The following is a 16219-nucleotide window of genomic DNA, read 5'->3' on the forward strand; positions in this document are numbered from 1 at the left end:
TACCAATGCAGCTCCGATCCGATTCAGAATCGCGATTGTGACAACCTTGCAGTGGATACCATTATTTTCTTTCTTCACAGATGATTTGAGTAGATACATGTATATTTACTTGATGAATCACAAGTCTAAAATGTTGAAAATTTCAACCAACTACAGACTGAAGTCGAAGATCGTTGTGACAAGAGGCTAAAATTTCTATGGTGTGATCATGGAGGTAAATATCTGAGTTACGAGTATGGTATACATTTAAGACAATGTGGAAATTGTTTCACAACTCATGTCACCTAGAACACCATAGTGTGATGGTGTGTCCGTATGTCGTAGCCATGCCCTCTTGGATATGGTGCGTACTATGATGTCTCTTACCGATTTGCCACTCTCATTTTGGGGTTATGCATTAGAGACAACCACATTCACTTTAAATAGGGCACTATATAATTCCGTTGAGATGACACCGTATGAACTATGGGTTGGCATGAAACCTAAGTTGTCGTTTCTTAAAGTTTGGGGTTGTGATGCTTATGTCAAAAGGCCTCACCCTAATTAGCTCGAACCCAAAGCGGATAAATGCATCTTCATAGGATACCCAAAGGAAAAAAGTTGGGTGTACCTCCTATATCAGATTCGAAGGCAAAGTGTTTGTTGCTAAGAACGGGTCATTTCTTGAGAAAGAGTTTCTCTCGAAAGAATTGAGTGGGAGGATGGTGGAACTTGGTGAGGTTGTTGAACCATCACTTCGACCAGAGAGTAGTAGGGCACACAAAGATGTTCTCGTGGCGCCTACAACACTTGAAGAGGAAACTAATGATGGTGATCATGAAGCTTCAGATCAAGTTACTACCAAACATCATAGGTTGACAAGGACACGTACTGGTCCAGAGTGGTACGGTAATCCTGTCTTGGAGGTCATGTTGTTGGACAACAATGAACCTACGAGCTATGAAGAAGCGACGGTGGGCCCAAATGCCGAGAAATGAGTGGAGGCCATGAAATCCGAGATAGGATCCATGTATGAAAACAAAGTGTGGACTTTGGAAGAACTACTTGATGGTCGTAAGGCTATTAAGTACAAATGGATCTTTAAAAGCAAGACGTACGATGATGGTAAATGTCACCATTAAGAAAGCTCGACTTGTCGCAAAGAGGTTCCCGACAAGTTCAAGGAGTTGACTACGATGATACTTTCTCCCTCGTAGCGATGCTAAAGTCTGTTGGAATTATGTTAGAAGTTTTTGCATTTTTCAATTATGAAATCTGGCGGATGTATGTCAAAACATTGTTTCCTTAACGGTTTCCTTGAGGAAAGGTTGTATGTGATACAACCAGAATGTTTTGTCAGTCCGAAGGATGCTAAAAGGCATGCGAGCTCCAGCGATACATTTATGGACTGGTGCAAGCATCTCGTAGTTGGAATAAGCGCTTTGATGAGTGATCAAAGCTTTTGGTTTATACAGAGTTTATGAAGAAACTTGTATTTACAAGAAAGTGACCAGGAGCACTATAGAATTTCTGATAAGTATATGTGGTTGACATATTGTTGATCGGAAATGATGTAGAATTTCCGGAAAGCATAAAGGGTTATTTGAAAGGAGTTTTTCAAAGGAAAACCTGGATAAACCTACTTAAAATATTGGACATCAAGATCTATAGAGATAGATCACGATGCTTCATAAAACTTTCAAATAAAGACATACCTTGACAAGATTTTGAAGGAGTTCAAATTGGATGAGTCAAAGAAGGAGTTCTTGGTGTATTGTAAGGTGTGAGTTTGAGTAAGACTCAAAACCCAACCACGACATAAGTAAGAGAAAGTACGAAGGTCGTCCCCTGTGCCTTAGCCATGGGCTCTATAGTATGCCATGTTGTGTACCGCACCTGGTGTGTGCCTTACCATGAGTCTGTCAAGGGGAACAAGAGTGATCCAGGAGTGGATCACTGGACATCGGTCAAAGTTATCCTTAGTAACTAGAAGAATAAGGAAATGTTTCTCGATTATGAAGGTGATAAAAGAGTTCGCCATAAAGGGTTACGTCGATGCAAGCTTTGACACCAATTCGGGTGACTCTGAGTAGCAAGCCGGATTCATATAGTGCAACAGTCATTTGGAATAGCTCCAAGTCGAGTGTGGTAGAATTATCTACATTGTGACATAGAGATTTACAAAGTACACACGAATCTGAATGTTGCAAATTCATTGACTAAAACCTCTCTCACAAGCAAAACATGATCAAACCCCAGAACTCATTGGGTGTTATCCACATGGTGATGTGACCTAGATTATTGACTCTAGTGAAAGTGGGCGACTTTTGGAAATATGCCCTATTGGCAATAATAAATTGGTTATTATCATATTTCCTTGTTCATGATAATCATTTATTATCTATGCTATAATTGTATTGATTGGAAACTCAAATACATGTGTGGATACATAGACAACAAAGTGTCCCTAGTAAGCTTCTACTAGACTAGCTCGTTGATCAAAGATGGTTAAGGTTTCCTAGGCATAGACACGATTTGTCATTTGATAATGGGATCACATCATTAGGAGAATGATGTGATGGACAAGATCCAAACCGTAAGCATAGTATTTGATCGTATGACTAAGCTTATTGCTATTGCTTTCTGCATGTTGATGTATTTGTTCCTATGACCATGAGATCATGCAAATCCCTGACACCAGAGGAATGACTTGTGTCTATAAAGCGTCACAACATAACCAAGTGATTATAAAGATGCTCTACACGTATCTTCGAGGGTGTCTGTTTGGTTGGCATGGATCGAGACTGGAATTTGTCACTCTGTATGATGAATAGGTATCTCTGGGCCCACTCGGTAATACAACATCACAAGAAGCTTCCAAGAAATGTGACTAAGGAGTTAGTCACGGGATCTTGTGTTACTGGACGAGTAAATAGACTTGTCAGTAATGAGATTGAACTAGGTATGGAGATACCAACAATTGAGGCTCGGGCAAGTAACATACTGTTGGACAAAGGGAACTGCATACGGGGTTGACTGAATCCTTCAAATCGTGGTTCGACATATAATGATCTCTGTGGAATATGTGGGAACCAATATGGGCATCCAGGTTCCACTATTGGTTATTGACCGGAGAGGTGTCTCGGTCATGTTCACATGATTCTCGAACCAATAGGGTTCGCACACTTAACGCTCGATTGACGCTAGAGTAGTATTGGGATATGTACGTTGGTGGCTGAATGTTTATTGGAGTCTCAGATGAGATCCCGAACGCCACGAGGAGTTCTGGAATGATCCTGGGGTAAATATTTATATATGGGAAGTCCTATTTAGCCTACTCGAAAAGTTGCAGGCATTACCGTAGTGTACCGGGGTGCCGAAAGGATTCCGGGGATCACCGAGGGGGGGTCCACCTGCCCCATGGGCCCACATGGGCTGTAGGGGTGGCGCCCTAGTCACCCTAGGACAGGGGCACCATCCCCTAGAGGCGAAACTGGCTTGGGGGCAAGAGTCCCAAAGGGACATGGCACTCCGGAGGTTCCTTGGAGGAGGGGAACTCCTCCCTTCCTTGTGGAGGGAGGAATCCACCCTAGCCATCGGCCCTCCTTGAAGGAGGGGCCAAGGTCTGCAACATAAACCTTCCCCTTGCCTCCTATATATAGTAGAGGAGAGGGGGAGGGCTGGATACAACAATTCCCACGCCCTGCGGCCTCCCCTCTCTCCTGTTCTTCCTCGATCGTAGTTCCGGAGGCGCTTGGCGAAGTCTTCCTGGGATTGCTCCACCATCATATCCACCACACCATCGTGCTGGTTGAGATCCTATATACTTCTCCTTCCTCTCTTGATATATCAAGAAGGAGGAGACGTCATCGAGCCGCACGTGTGTTGAACGTAGAAGTGTCGTCCGTTCGACGCTAGATCGGATCGAATCGCGATTGGATCGTGATGAGTACGACTACATCAACCGTGTTACATACATTTCCACTTACCGATCTATAAGGATATGTGTATGGACTCCCCCTCTTGTAGATGTTGATCTACATAGATATATCTTCGGTGCGCGTAGGATTTTTTTTCCCATGCAACGTTCCCCAACATTACTCTATGAGATGTCTCCAATGTATCGATAATTTATGAAGTATTCATGCCATATTTGCTTATGTTTACAATACTTGTGTATGGCTTTCATGCACTTTATATGATTTCTTTAGAACTAACCCGGACTGACGTTGTTTTCAACAGAATTACCGCGGTGTTGTTTTTGTGTAGAAATTAAGAGTTCTCGGAATCGCCCGAAACTTTTTTGTGATTTTTTCTAGAGAAAATAAGAAATACAGGAGCGAAGAACCACCGGAGGGGGAGGGCACTAGTGGTTCACAAGCCAACAAGGCACGCCCACCCCTGGATGCGCCTTGATAGCTTGTGGGGTCCACATGGCTCCGGCTGACATGATTCCAACGCTAAAAATTCCTATAAATCCAGAAACCCCTGAAAGTTAACCTAGAACTTCTGCTCCGCTACCGCAACTCTCTATGTCAAAGAAAAACCATCCGGAGCCTTTCTGGTACTGTGCGAGAGGGGAAATCATCACCGGTGTCCATCTTCATCATTCTGGTGGAGGCCATGATGAGGACGGAGTAGTTCACCCTCGGGGCTGAGGGTATGTACGAGTAGCTATGTGTTTGATCTCTCTCTCTCTCCCTCTCTCTCTCTCTCTTGTGTTCCTGAGATGTCACAATGTTGATGTATCATAGTCTTTCTTGATATAGTTGGATCATATGGTGTTTGTGTCTTGCTATCTTGTTGTGATGAATTGAATCTTTCCCTTTGAGATCTCGTTTTGTTGGATTGAATATTTTGGGTTTGAGAACACTTGATGTATGTCTTGCATGTGGATACCCATGGTGAAAATGGGTATTCTATTGATTCACTTGATATATGTTATAGCATGAACTTACGGATTCTGGTGACCTTGGGGATATATGCATAGGGGTTGATTGCATGTTTCCATCTAGCTTTCTTAGATAGAAATCTTGGGGTAATCTTTGAAGTTCTTTGTGTTCGATCGAATATGATGAATCTGAAATTGTTTGATGCATGTCGAATAATTAACCCACGGATACTTGAGAAGACATTGGAGTATCTGGGTGACATTAGGGTTGATTGTTATGTATCCTAGGTGTTATTCTAGCACGAACTCTAGGGTTGTTGGTGACACCTATAGGAATAGCCCAAAAGATTGATCGAAAGAATAACTTTGAGGTAGTTTGATGCCTACAACAACTTCTTATTATGTTCTCCGCTCATAGGAACTTTGGAGTGATTCTTTATTGCATGTTGAGGGATGCCCATATGATTCTACTAGGTTAGCATTGTTGAGAGATTGCACTAGTGAAAGTATGAACCCTAGGCCTTATTGTCAAGCATTTATAGAACATCTTGCTCACTGTTCACTACTTGTTGCATCGTTGTTCTTATTTATTCAAATTATAAAAATATATTTCTACTATCCATACTACACGTGCATCACCATCTCTTTGCCTAACTAGTGCACCTATACAATTTGCCATTGTATTGGGTGTGTTGGGACACAATAGATTTCTTGTATTTGATTGCAGGGTTGTTTGAGAGAGACCATCTTCATCCTACACTCTCACGGATTGATAAGCCTTAGGCCATCCACTTGAGGGAAATTTGATGTTATCCTACAAAACTCTGCACTTGGAGGCCCAACACAAGAATAAAGTTGTGTAGTAGACATCACTCTATTCTGCATTTCAATGATGATGAAATTGTAAACAAGGCTAAGAATTTAGGTACCTCACTAGGTAAAAATGGGAAGAAAATTGCTAAATCGGTAAATGACTTTGCTGGACTTCGAAGCTGATAGAGCTATGGAAATGTTACGTAAGATAACAATGGTAGAACCTATGAATGATGATGCTATTAATGCTCTAGGGGTGGCGGCAATTGAGTGTCTTTATGAGGACTTAGTGCCTTCTACTGTGTTACATGCGGATGATGAGGAGTCTGTCTCAGAGGGGTATATGGCCCCTCTGCGGCCAGAAATGGAGGAGCGCACAAATATTGGTTATACAAAACGAGAAAGTGTGCAGGATAATCCAAAAAAACATGGAGGCAAAAGGTTTATCCTCCATCAATAGTGCGTCGAAGTGCTACGATCCGGTCGAGAAAAAGATTTCATGATGATAAATGAAAGGATTTTTTTTGAATAGCACAGGTGTGAGAGACTTGGCTAAAAGAAGATTCCTAGCTAAATCATCCGTTGAACATAAGTTGGACTTCATTTTTTTATTAGAGACAAACAAAGATAACTTCACCTCACAATTTCTCAACACGATTTCTGGTGGCGTCTAGTTTGATTGGCACTGTCTAACCCCAAGAGGAAGATGTGGTGGGATTTTACTTGGGGTCAAGTGCGAGATGCTCGAAGTTTAGAATGTGGTGTTTTGGGACTTTGCCGTCAAATTTAGGGTACGCTCAAAAATGGATGGGTTCCGATGCACACTTGCTTCCGTGCATGGAGCTGCTAAACCAGAACTAAAGCCGGATTTTCTAGCAGATATGGTGCGGGCATGTGGCGATCAAAGGCTTCCCATCTTGGTTGGAGGTGATTTTAACATTATCAGAAGAAGGGATGAAAAGAAGAATGACAACTTTGATGCAAAGTGCTTATTCATGTTTAACACAATCATTAAGAGCATGAACCAAGGGTTATAGACCTAATAGGCAGGCAATTCACTTGGGTGAACACGTTGCAGACTCCAACATACGAAAAGTTGGGTTGAGTTCTAACCAGTATCGGATGGGAAAATAAATTTCCCTTAGTAATGGTTCAGCTTTGAATAGAGGCATTTCAGACCACACTCCTTTGCTTGTGGATTATGGGGAGGCGACCCATTTGGGAAACAAGAGCATTTTATCTTTTGAACTAGCATGATTTGAGAGAGTGGGATTTATTGGTATAATAGCCGGGGACTAGGCTAAGGACACAGGAGGAAGGTCTAATGTCGAGCACTCGCAAAACAAAATTAGGCATTTGTGGCAGTTCCTGAGGCAATGGGCCAAAAATGATAGTGGAATATATAATGTGGAAAAAGATAGGCTTCCTAATCTTATCAATGAGTTGGATGTCAAGGCTGAATCCACCCTACTAGTTGGGATAGAATGGGCATCTAAGAGGGAAGTCGAGGGTAAACTACGAGCGCTGCTCAGGGAAGAAGAGATGAGACGGGCGCTCAGAGCGAAAGATAGGCACGTAGTCCAAGGGGGTGACAATACTCAGTTTTTCCATTTGATCACAAATGAAAAACACATAAAGAAGACGATATACCAACTTGAACATGATGAGGATGCAATTGTGGGTCATGAGAACCTAAAATTGTACATCTCTAGTTATTATAAATGATGATATATATATGTCATTATTTTCAGACACAAAAGGGTCTCAGGCAGGGAGACCCAATGTCACCTATTTTGTTTAATATAGTGACGACATGTTGGCAACACTAATAGGTAGAGCTAAGGAGAACGGACAATTCAAGGTCTAGTTACGCATCTTGTGGATAGTGGAGTGTCCATCCTACAATATGCGGATCATACGATCATTTTTATGGGACATGACATGGCCAAGGACAAAAATATGAAACTTGTATTATGCTTATTTGAACAATTATCAGGATTGAAGATTAATTTTAATAAGAGCGAACTTTTCTGCTTTAGGAGAGCCAAAGATGAACAAGATGCTTACCGATAATTATTTGGTCGTGAACTTGGGCAATCTACCGTTTAGTTATTTAGGTATACTTATTCATCACCGCAAACTGTCTAACAAATAATGGAAGTGCATTGAAGATCAATTTGAAAAAAACTAAGCTGCTGAAAGGGTAAGCTTATGTCATACGGAGGACGGCTGGTACAGATAAACTCAATACTCACGAGTATGCCAATGTTCTTCCTATCTTTCTTCGAAATTTCGATGGGGGTATGGAAAATATTAGATTTCTACCGATCAAGGTTCTTTTGGCAAAACGACAAAAAGAAGAAAAAGTACAAGCTGACTAAATGGGATATAATTTGTCGTCCCAAGGACCGTGGAGGGGGCTAGGTATTGATAATTTAGAGGTAACAATAGATGCCTGCTGAGCAAGTGGTTTTTAGGCATTCTCTTGAGACTGAAGGTATGTGGATGCAGTTACTAAGGAACAAATATCTACATTCTAAAACATTGGCCCATATTACCATTAGTCCAAATGATTCACCTTTTTGGAAGGAGCCTATGAAAGTGAAATCAGCTTTCTTCCATAGAACATAAATTATCATTGGCAACTGTGAGACAACTAGATTCTGGGGGGATACATGGCTAGAGGAGACACCGATGGTGGTAAGTATATGTCTTTGTATAATATTGTGCAACGTAAGGACACATATGTTTTCATAGTATTACAGTCGATATCTCTAAATGTTTAATTCGGTAGGTCAGTAGTAGGAGACGGATGGAATGAATGGCTTCATCTTTCCTCGAGCTTGATGGACGTCCATTTATCTCATGAGGCACACTCCATTCACTCGAAGCTCACAATGAACGGGCAGTTTTTAATGGAATCTATGTACATTGATTTTATCAATTCTGGTCCAATTCCAAGGTCGGCGCATATTTGGGAAATGAAAGTGTCCTTAAGAATCAAAGTTTTTATATGATTTGTTCACAAAGACAGTTTAACAAAGTGTGGTTGGGTGCGCAGTCAACAATGTTGTTTTTTGATCATAATGAAACGATCAAACAGCTATTTCTCGAACAGCTATTTCTCGAATGCCCGATGGCTATATTATTATGCGCTCAGTTCATATAGCTTTTAGCATCACTCCTACAAATAGTATTCGACATTATTTGGGACATGGTTAAATGAGATTGAGTCAACTATTGCAACTCATGTTCGGATAGGAGTACGAACGTTACTTTGGACTATATGAAACTGCAGGAATGATATGGTTTTTAATAGACAAATTTGGATTAATTTTTTGCAGATAATTTATAATACCACTAGTTGAATATGTACGTGGTCGCTACACACTCCTACGGAGGTTAGGAAGCTTTTGGTTACTGGGTCTATCCTATAAAAATGGTAGCTCAGAATTTGTGCAACCGGTTTAAATGATGGTCCAATAATAGATTAGGTGTTTAGTTATTTTAACCTATTATTGCCCGTTATAGTGTTTTACCTTCCTTGTTTATATTTATTTCCATTTTAGCTTGAATTCAGCTTGTATTCGGACTCGAAGATTGCTCCTTTGTTTCCGATTAATAATATCGCCGCATGCATCATGTTGATACAGAAGTCGAAGGTTTCCCTTTAAAAAAAAACACATAATGCGTTATTCCAAGTCCGACTTCATATAATTCCATGCCACCCTATACTCGGCGAACACATCGGACACCGAGTATCGGCTGGGAAATAGGAATAGACGTTAGGCACATCTACTGGTCACGTCTGAATAAAAGCACTGTAAGGGAGCATAGCGGTTGTTACAACCAAAGTGGCTGTAGTTTAGTGGTGAGAATTCCACGTTGTGGCCGTGGAGACCTGGGCTCGAATCCCAGCAGCCACACTTTATTTTTTGCCACAACTTGCATGAATGGACTTTTAGCAAGAATAGCATTCGTGTGCTGGTGACAGCTTCGGTGCGTGCACATTCTCTCTCTTTTTTTAACTCGCATAATATCATAGATTTGCAACATCGTACGTGTACAACCTTGCATTGCAGAACCAAAGAAATTTAAGCTAGTGCTGCATTAAGGCAAGAACCATTGCCTGAACCTAAACATTTAAACCTATAAGGGAAGTTTTGACTTTTGATTGCTAAGAGCAACTGTAGCACACCCGTGTAACTGGCGAATCCGTAAAATAGGCGTTATTTTACAGTTTTACAGTTTCAAGTCGAAAAAGTGTTCCGAACAGACCCGTGTCGATCGTGAAACTGGAAAAAAAATTACGGGTGCGGTAAAAAGTTCGTCTTCAACCTCTAGACTCACTCGCTCGGAGCGCGGTCCGAGCTTGACTCCTATCGGCATAGATTTTTGGCGGGAGGGACATTTTTGTGCAGCAGTTCCCGCTTCCACTTTGGTCCACCTCCGTTGATCTTCTTTCGACCGCTCCGGACCATCATCCGCGTCCACACCTCGCCGCCATGAAAGCCTTCGATCCTTCGTCCTTCACCGTCGAGGTCAGCCACGCGCCAAACCCTCCGCCAGATCTCGTCGTCGGCCATGTCGTGCCCGTGGTCGTTCAACCCTCGTCCGTGCCACCCCGCAAGCGATAGGGCAGCGTTGTCGTCTAGGGTGGATTATCCATAGCCCATGCCGGGCAGGCACGCGCGCCCGCCGCCACCACCGCCGTTGTTGCGATTCCGAAGGCCCGCGATGACCCGGAAAGGCAAGGTCTCAGGTGTGAAGCGCAAGAAGGCGGCTGCAAGAGCAACCTCGCCAACGCCTCCTCCCGTTGGATGCCCAAGGACGGCAATGCTACCGTCGCGGCCAACGTGTTTGACGAAATGGGCGCAAGGTATAAACTTTTTTCTTTGTTCGTCATTTATGGTTGTTCGTGCATTATTAACCGTAAATGTAGGGACGGTTTGCATAGTGGGACTACCGAGTCTATGCACTTGTTGGAAGATAGCACCGTAGACATTGAGCAAGCACCAATCGGTTATTATGGTTACAATGAGTTGGATGGTGGCATGCACGATCACGGTGAGGAAGAAGATGGGGTAGTGGAGGTTCACAAGGCATCGTTCGACCAAGAGCAAGCAAAATAAGGTGCAAGATCCAAGAACTACACCCCATTGGAAGATCAAATCTTGATGAAGGCATGGGAAGTGATGTCTCTTGATGTGGCGACCGACATAGACCAAACCGCCAAGCGCTATTGGCAAAGGATAGATGATCAATTCCTCTACTTGACGATCAAGTATCCCAATAGAACAGCGTGCACCTTTAGGTCTCTTTAAGGTCGTTGGGACGTCATCAAGCCAGTTTGTAGCCGTTGGGCTGCTTGCTTGGAACAAGTCCGCAATGCACCATCAAGTGTCACCGTTGAAACAGACTATGTGAGTTCTTTCCAACATTGGACTTTAAATGTTTGAAGCATGTTTTTTTTGTATGTTGACATTGTTTTCGTTTTGTAGGAGAAAATAGCGCAAGAAAGGTACAAGGACATGGAAGCTTCATGTGGTAGGTCATTCCACCTAGAGCATTGTTGGAAATTGCTTCAACATAGCCAAAAGTGGGAGTTGATTGAGAAAGAATCCCCACCGAAGAGAGGCTCACTCACTGATATGGATGATGATGATGCCCCAAGAAACAAGAACAAGTCGGATGGAAACAAGAAGACCAATGACAAGATCAAGAGGTAATCAGGGGCATCAAGCTTGCGTGATAAGATAGATATCATGGTGCAATCGAATGAGGTGTTGGTGATCAAGACATTGAAGACGAAGAAGGGTTGGTCGAGAAGAAAGTGCAAGAGAAGCAAGAAAAGTGGCTCTTACTCAAGGAGGAGGGGTTGCGCAAGGTCGTCGTTGACGAGAGGAAAGCCCTTGTCGAGGAGAGAAAGGCTTTGGACAAGCTTCTTGCAAAGGAGAACAAGATCATGATAATGGACCGCAATGAAATGGATGACATCACCAAAGAATGGCATGATATGGCAAGGAAAGAAATCTTGAAGAGAAGGATGATGGCCGCAAGCTGTGATGGCTTCAGTGCCGTTGGTGGAATGGGTGACGGTGGTGGAATGGTAGCGATGGTGGAGAGTGATGATGTTGGCGATGATGGTCACAAAGACGATGATGGCTTTTGCGTGAGGTTCTTTTGTGGTTGAAGAGAGCAAAAACAAAGATCAAGATGGTGGTTGCTTTTGCATGTCGTTCTTAGCATCTTGATCAAAAACTATGATTTAATTTACGTGTAAACTATGTTTGATTGTTTAAATTTGATGCAAGGTAGTGAAATTGATGTCAACTTGAAAGTTTGATTTTTTTTATAGTTTACGGGCTCACGAGGACCACAGGAGAACAATACCCACACCGCGGGACGTAGAATATTCTATTTTACAGTTGATGCGGGTTCTGTTCTCCCGTGGCCCTCGTCAGCCCGTAAAATGCGATTTTTGCGAACTGTAAACGTTGTATACAGGTTCATGACATACGACGTCTCCTAGAGTTGCTCTAATCTAGCTCGATGATGTCCTCGGAAGTTGTAGCTCATATTGATGTGATAAATTCTTGTAGCATCAAAGGCTGAAGAAGTTGTTATGCATGCAAACAACTTGCACATTCAAACAAAGTTCTTAAAGGAATACATTCGTGCACACGAGGCATCTGCAAGTGCGGCAATGCTCATGGTTGGGAGCTAGACAAAAAAAACTCCCCCGCGTCGCCTCTCTGGCGGCTCGGGCGGACGCCCAGCTTGCCGCCGCTGGAACCCCCTCCTCACACTCCTCCCCTTGCTCGCCGTCGTTGGAGGATGTTGTCGGGTTAAGAGCATCTCCATTCGTGCCCCCAACAGGGCCGTCCCATGCCATTTTTTGTCGCCGGCAGGCGAAAAACGTCCTAGTGGCGTCCCTAGAAGCCCCCTTTTCATTGGTTAGGGCCAAAATTGGCTCCGACGGTCCCAGGCTGGACCCAGCGCGTCGGGGACTCCCGGGAGCCCCGACGCTATTATTTGCATGCAAGAGGCCCACTGTCAGCCTCCCACTCCCTCTCTCGTTTCTCTCCTTTGCATGCAATAGGCCCATGCATGTGCATGCCTCTCACCTATTTTATCTCTTTTTCCTCTCATCTCTCTTGTCTTCTAGTGTTCGATGGGGGCATGGCTGGAAACTTTTCTCCCTTGCCAATTTTTTTGCCGACATGATCCTAACCGACTAAAAAAGTGGTTGGGGGGAATGAGTGGAGATGCTCTAAGCCCGCACGGTGGAAGGTGGTGGCACGGCTCTCTCCCTCCCATGGGGAGGCGCTCGTGGTGGGGGAGATGTCGTGGTAACGATTCCGACAATAGCAAGGGGTAGGATAAAGGAGCAAGATCTATCGAGATGCAAATGGGTGACACGAGTGTTTTAGCGAGTTCGGTCCTCTCACGGTGGAGATAACAACCCTATATCTCGTGCTCGAGAGAGGCTTTGCTTACCTGTTATGAACACGGAGTTACGTGGTGTATTATAAAGAGGGTAGAACGAATCTCCAAGCTAAGTCCTGAGACTAGAGAGAGAGAGAGAGCGCGAGGGGGGGAGAGAATGAGCCAACCCCAGCTATGTGGTGGGGCTGACTTATATAGAGTGTGGCACCCCCTCACCTCTTATGTTACAAGATGGGTATTGATGCCATAATGTTGGCCCACTACATAACCTTCTCTATGCTTCGACCGCCTTGCCGACTGTTGGTCCTCGCGTACCCGAGTGAGTCATATGGCCGAGTGGTTGACTGTCATCCGTGTGGATGGCATGTACTTGTCCGAGTGGATAGTATGTATGTATTTGTCTCGACCCACCTCATATGTGGATCCCATGCTATTATGGTATTTCGACCCTTCATGGGCCTATCCGTTTTGTGTATCCCCAATAGTAGCCCCTGAGACTCTAACTGATTGTTGGTAGTCGGTTGGAGTCTGTAGAATTTGTTGAACTTGAATGTTGTTGCCGGACCTGACCAAGCAGAATGTTTCTTTTTTGTATTTCTCTTCCACTGGGGGCACGCTCAGTGCACCCACTCGATGTAGTCCCTGAGCCTCTGTCGGACTAGATGAGTCTGGCAGAGGGTTTAAGTCTTCTAGTCCGCGTCATGCTGAATGTTTGTTGGGTCTGCCTTATATGACTTCAGGATCAAGGTCGAGTCCCCGAGTGTATTTTTTAACTTAGGCGATACTGGGTCGCAGCTAAGCCCCCGAGTATGAATGATGTTTGTACTCGGAGTAGTTTTTAACTTAGGCATAGTCAGGTTCGCAGCTAAGTCCCCGAGTGTGGAGGATTCCACACTCGGAGTTGCTTTTAACTTAGGCGATACACGGTCGCAGCTAAGTTCCTGAGTGTGGAGCATGTGTGCACTCGGAGTTATTTACAACTTAGGCTATACGGAGTCGCAGCTAAGTTCCCCAGTGTGGAGCATGTCTACTCGGAGTAGTTTTTTACTTAGGCGAAGTCTGGTTCGTAGCTAAGCCCCCGAGTGTGGAACATGTCCGCAGTCGGAGTAGTTTTTAACTTAGGCTAAGTGTTCGCAACCAAGTCCCCGAGTGTGGAGGATGTCCGTACTCGGAGTAGTTTTAACTTAGGCGATACAGAGTCGCAGCTAAGTTCCCGAGTGTGGAGCATATCCACATTCGGAGTTGTTTTTAACTTAGGCGATACGGAGTCATAGCTAACTCCTCGATTGTAGAGCATGTCCGCACTCAGAGTTGTTTTTAACTTAGGCGATACAGAGTCGTAACTAAGTTCCCGAGTGTGGAGCGTGTCCGTATTCGGAGTAGTTTTTTACTTAGCGACACAGAGTCACAGCTAAGTTTCCGAGTATGGAGCCTGTCCGTACTCGGAGTAGTTTTTTACTTAGGCGACACGGAGTCACACCTAAGTTTCCGAGCGTGGAGTGTGTCCGTACTCGGAGTAGTTTTTAAATTAGGCAAAGTAAGGTTTGCAGCTAAGTTCTCGAATGTGGAGCATGTCCGCACTCGGAGTTGTTTTTAACTTAGGCGATACGGAGTCGCAGCTAAGTCCCTGAGTGTGGAGCATATCCTCACTCAGAGTTGTTTTTAACTTAGGTGATACGGAGTCGCAGCTAAGTTCCCGAGTATGGAGCGTGTTCGTACTTGGAGTATTATTTTACTTAGGCGATACGGAGTCGCAGCTAAGTTCCCGAGTGTGGAGCTTGTCCGTACTTGGAGTAGTTTTTAACTTAGGCGAAGTCAGGTTCACAGTTAAGTCCCCGAGTGTGGAGCATGTCCGCACTCGGAGTTGTTTTTAACTTAGGCGATACGGAGTCACAACTAAGTTCCCAAGTGTGGAGTGTGTCCATGCTCGGAGTAGCTTTTTTACTTAGGCAAAGTCCCCGAGTGTGGAGGATGTCCGTACTCAGAGTTGTTTTTAACTTAGGCGGTACGGAGTCACAGCTAAGCCCCCAAGTGTGGAGCATGTCTGTACTTGGAGTTGTTTTTAACTTAGGCGATACAGAGTCGTAGCTAAGTTCCCGAGTGTGGAGCATGTCTGTACTCAAAGTTGTTTTTAACTTAGACGATACGGAGTCGCACCTAAGTTCCCAAGTGTGGAACATGTCCGTACTCGGAGTAGGTTTTTACTTAGGCGAGACGGAGTCGCAGCTAAGTTCCCGAGTGTGGAGCGTGTCCGTACTCGGAGTGCTTTTTTACTTAGCCGACACGGAGTCGCAGCTAAGTTCCCGGGTGTGGAGCATGTTCGTACTCGGAGTAGTTTTTAACTTAGATGATACGGAGTCACAGCTAAGCTCCCGAATGTGGAGCATGTCCGTGCTCGGAGTTGTTTTTTAATTTAGGCGATACGGAGTCGCAGCTAAGTTCCCGAGTGTGGAGCATGTCCGTACTCGGAGTTGTTTTTAACTTAGGCGATACGGGTGTCGCAGCTAAGTTCCCGAGTGTGGAGCATGTCCATATTTGGAGTAATTTTAAACTTAGGCGAAGTCAGGTTCGCAACTAAGTCGGTCACCCACTAGGGGTTGTGGTGTAGATGTGTCCAACTGAGCTATGGCGCACGGGGCGGCTGAGTGATGAAGACGTGCCGCAGGGAGTGCGATGCGCGAGGCATCTGGGTGATGAAAACGCTTCCAGCTGAGTGACGATGCACGGGGCGGTCATGTGATGAAGACGCGCTCAACGGAGTGACGGGGCGCGAGGTGGTCGAGTGATGGAGTCGCGTCCAGTCGAGTGGCGACGCGCTAGGCGGCCAAGTGATGTAGGCGCGTCGAGTAGAATGACGACGCGTTGGGTGGCCATGTGATGAAGACACGCTCAGCGGAGTAACGGTGCGCGAGGCGGTCGAGTGATGAAGACGCGTCCAACTGAGTGGCGATGCGTTAGGCGGCCAAGTGATGTAGGTGCATCCAGCAGAGTGGCTACCAGCTGGGTGGTCAAGTGATGAAGACGCGCTCCTTCTGCAGCACTGCCCGGCTCCTTCTGCAGCACTGCCCGACTCCTTGTGTAGCATTG

The 16219-nt window shown here is 44.6% G+C and overlaps 1 non-coding gene across 1 annotated transcript; it reads left to right on the plus strand.

Annotated features, from left to right (window-relative positions):
* The first annotated feature begins 9537 nt into the window (after positions 1-9537).
* On the plus strand, positions 9538-9609 carry TRNAH-GUG. The gene has a single exon. It is a non-coding gene; the product is annotated as a tRNA-His (tRNA).
* The last annotated feature ends 6610 nt before the right edge of the window (positions 9610-16219 follow it).

The sequence above is a fragment of the Hordeum vulgare genome, chromosome 5H, assembly GCF_904849725.1.
Source record: "Hordeum vulgare subsp. vulgare chromosome 5H, MorexV3_pseudomolecules_assembly, whole genome shotgun sequence".
In the NCBI taxonomy this organism is placed as follows: Eukaryota; Viridiplantae; Streptophyta; class Magnoliopsida; order Poales; family Poaceae; genus Hordeum; species Hordeum vulgare.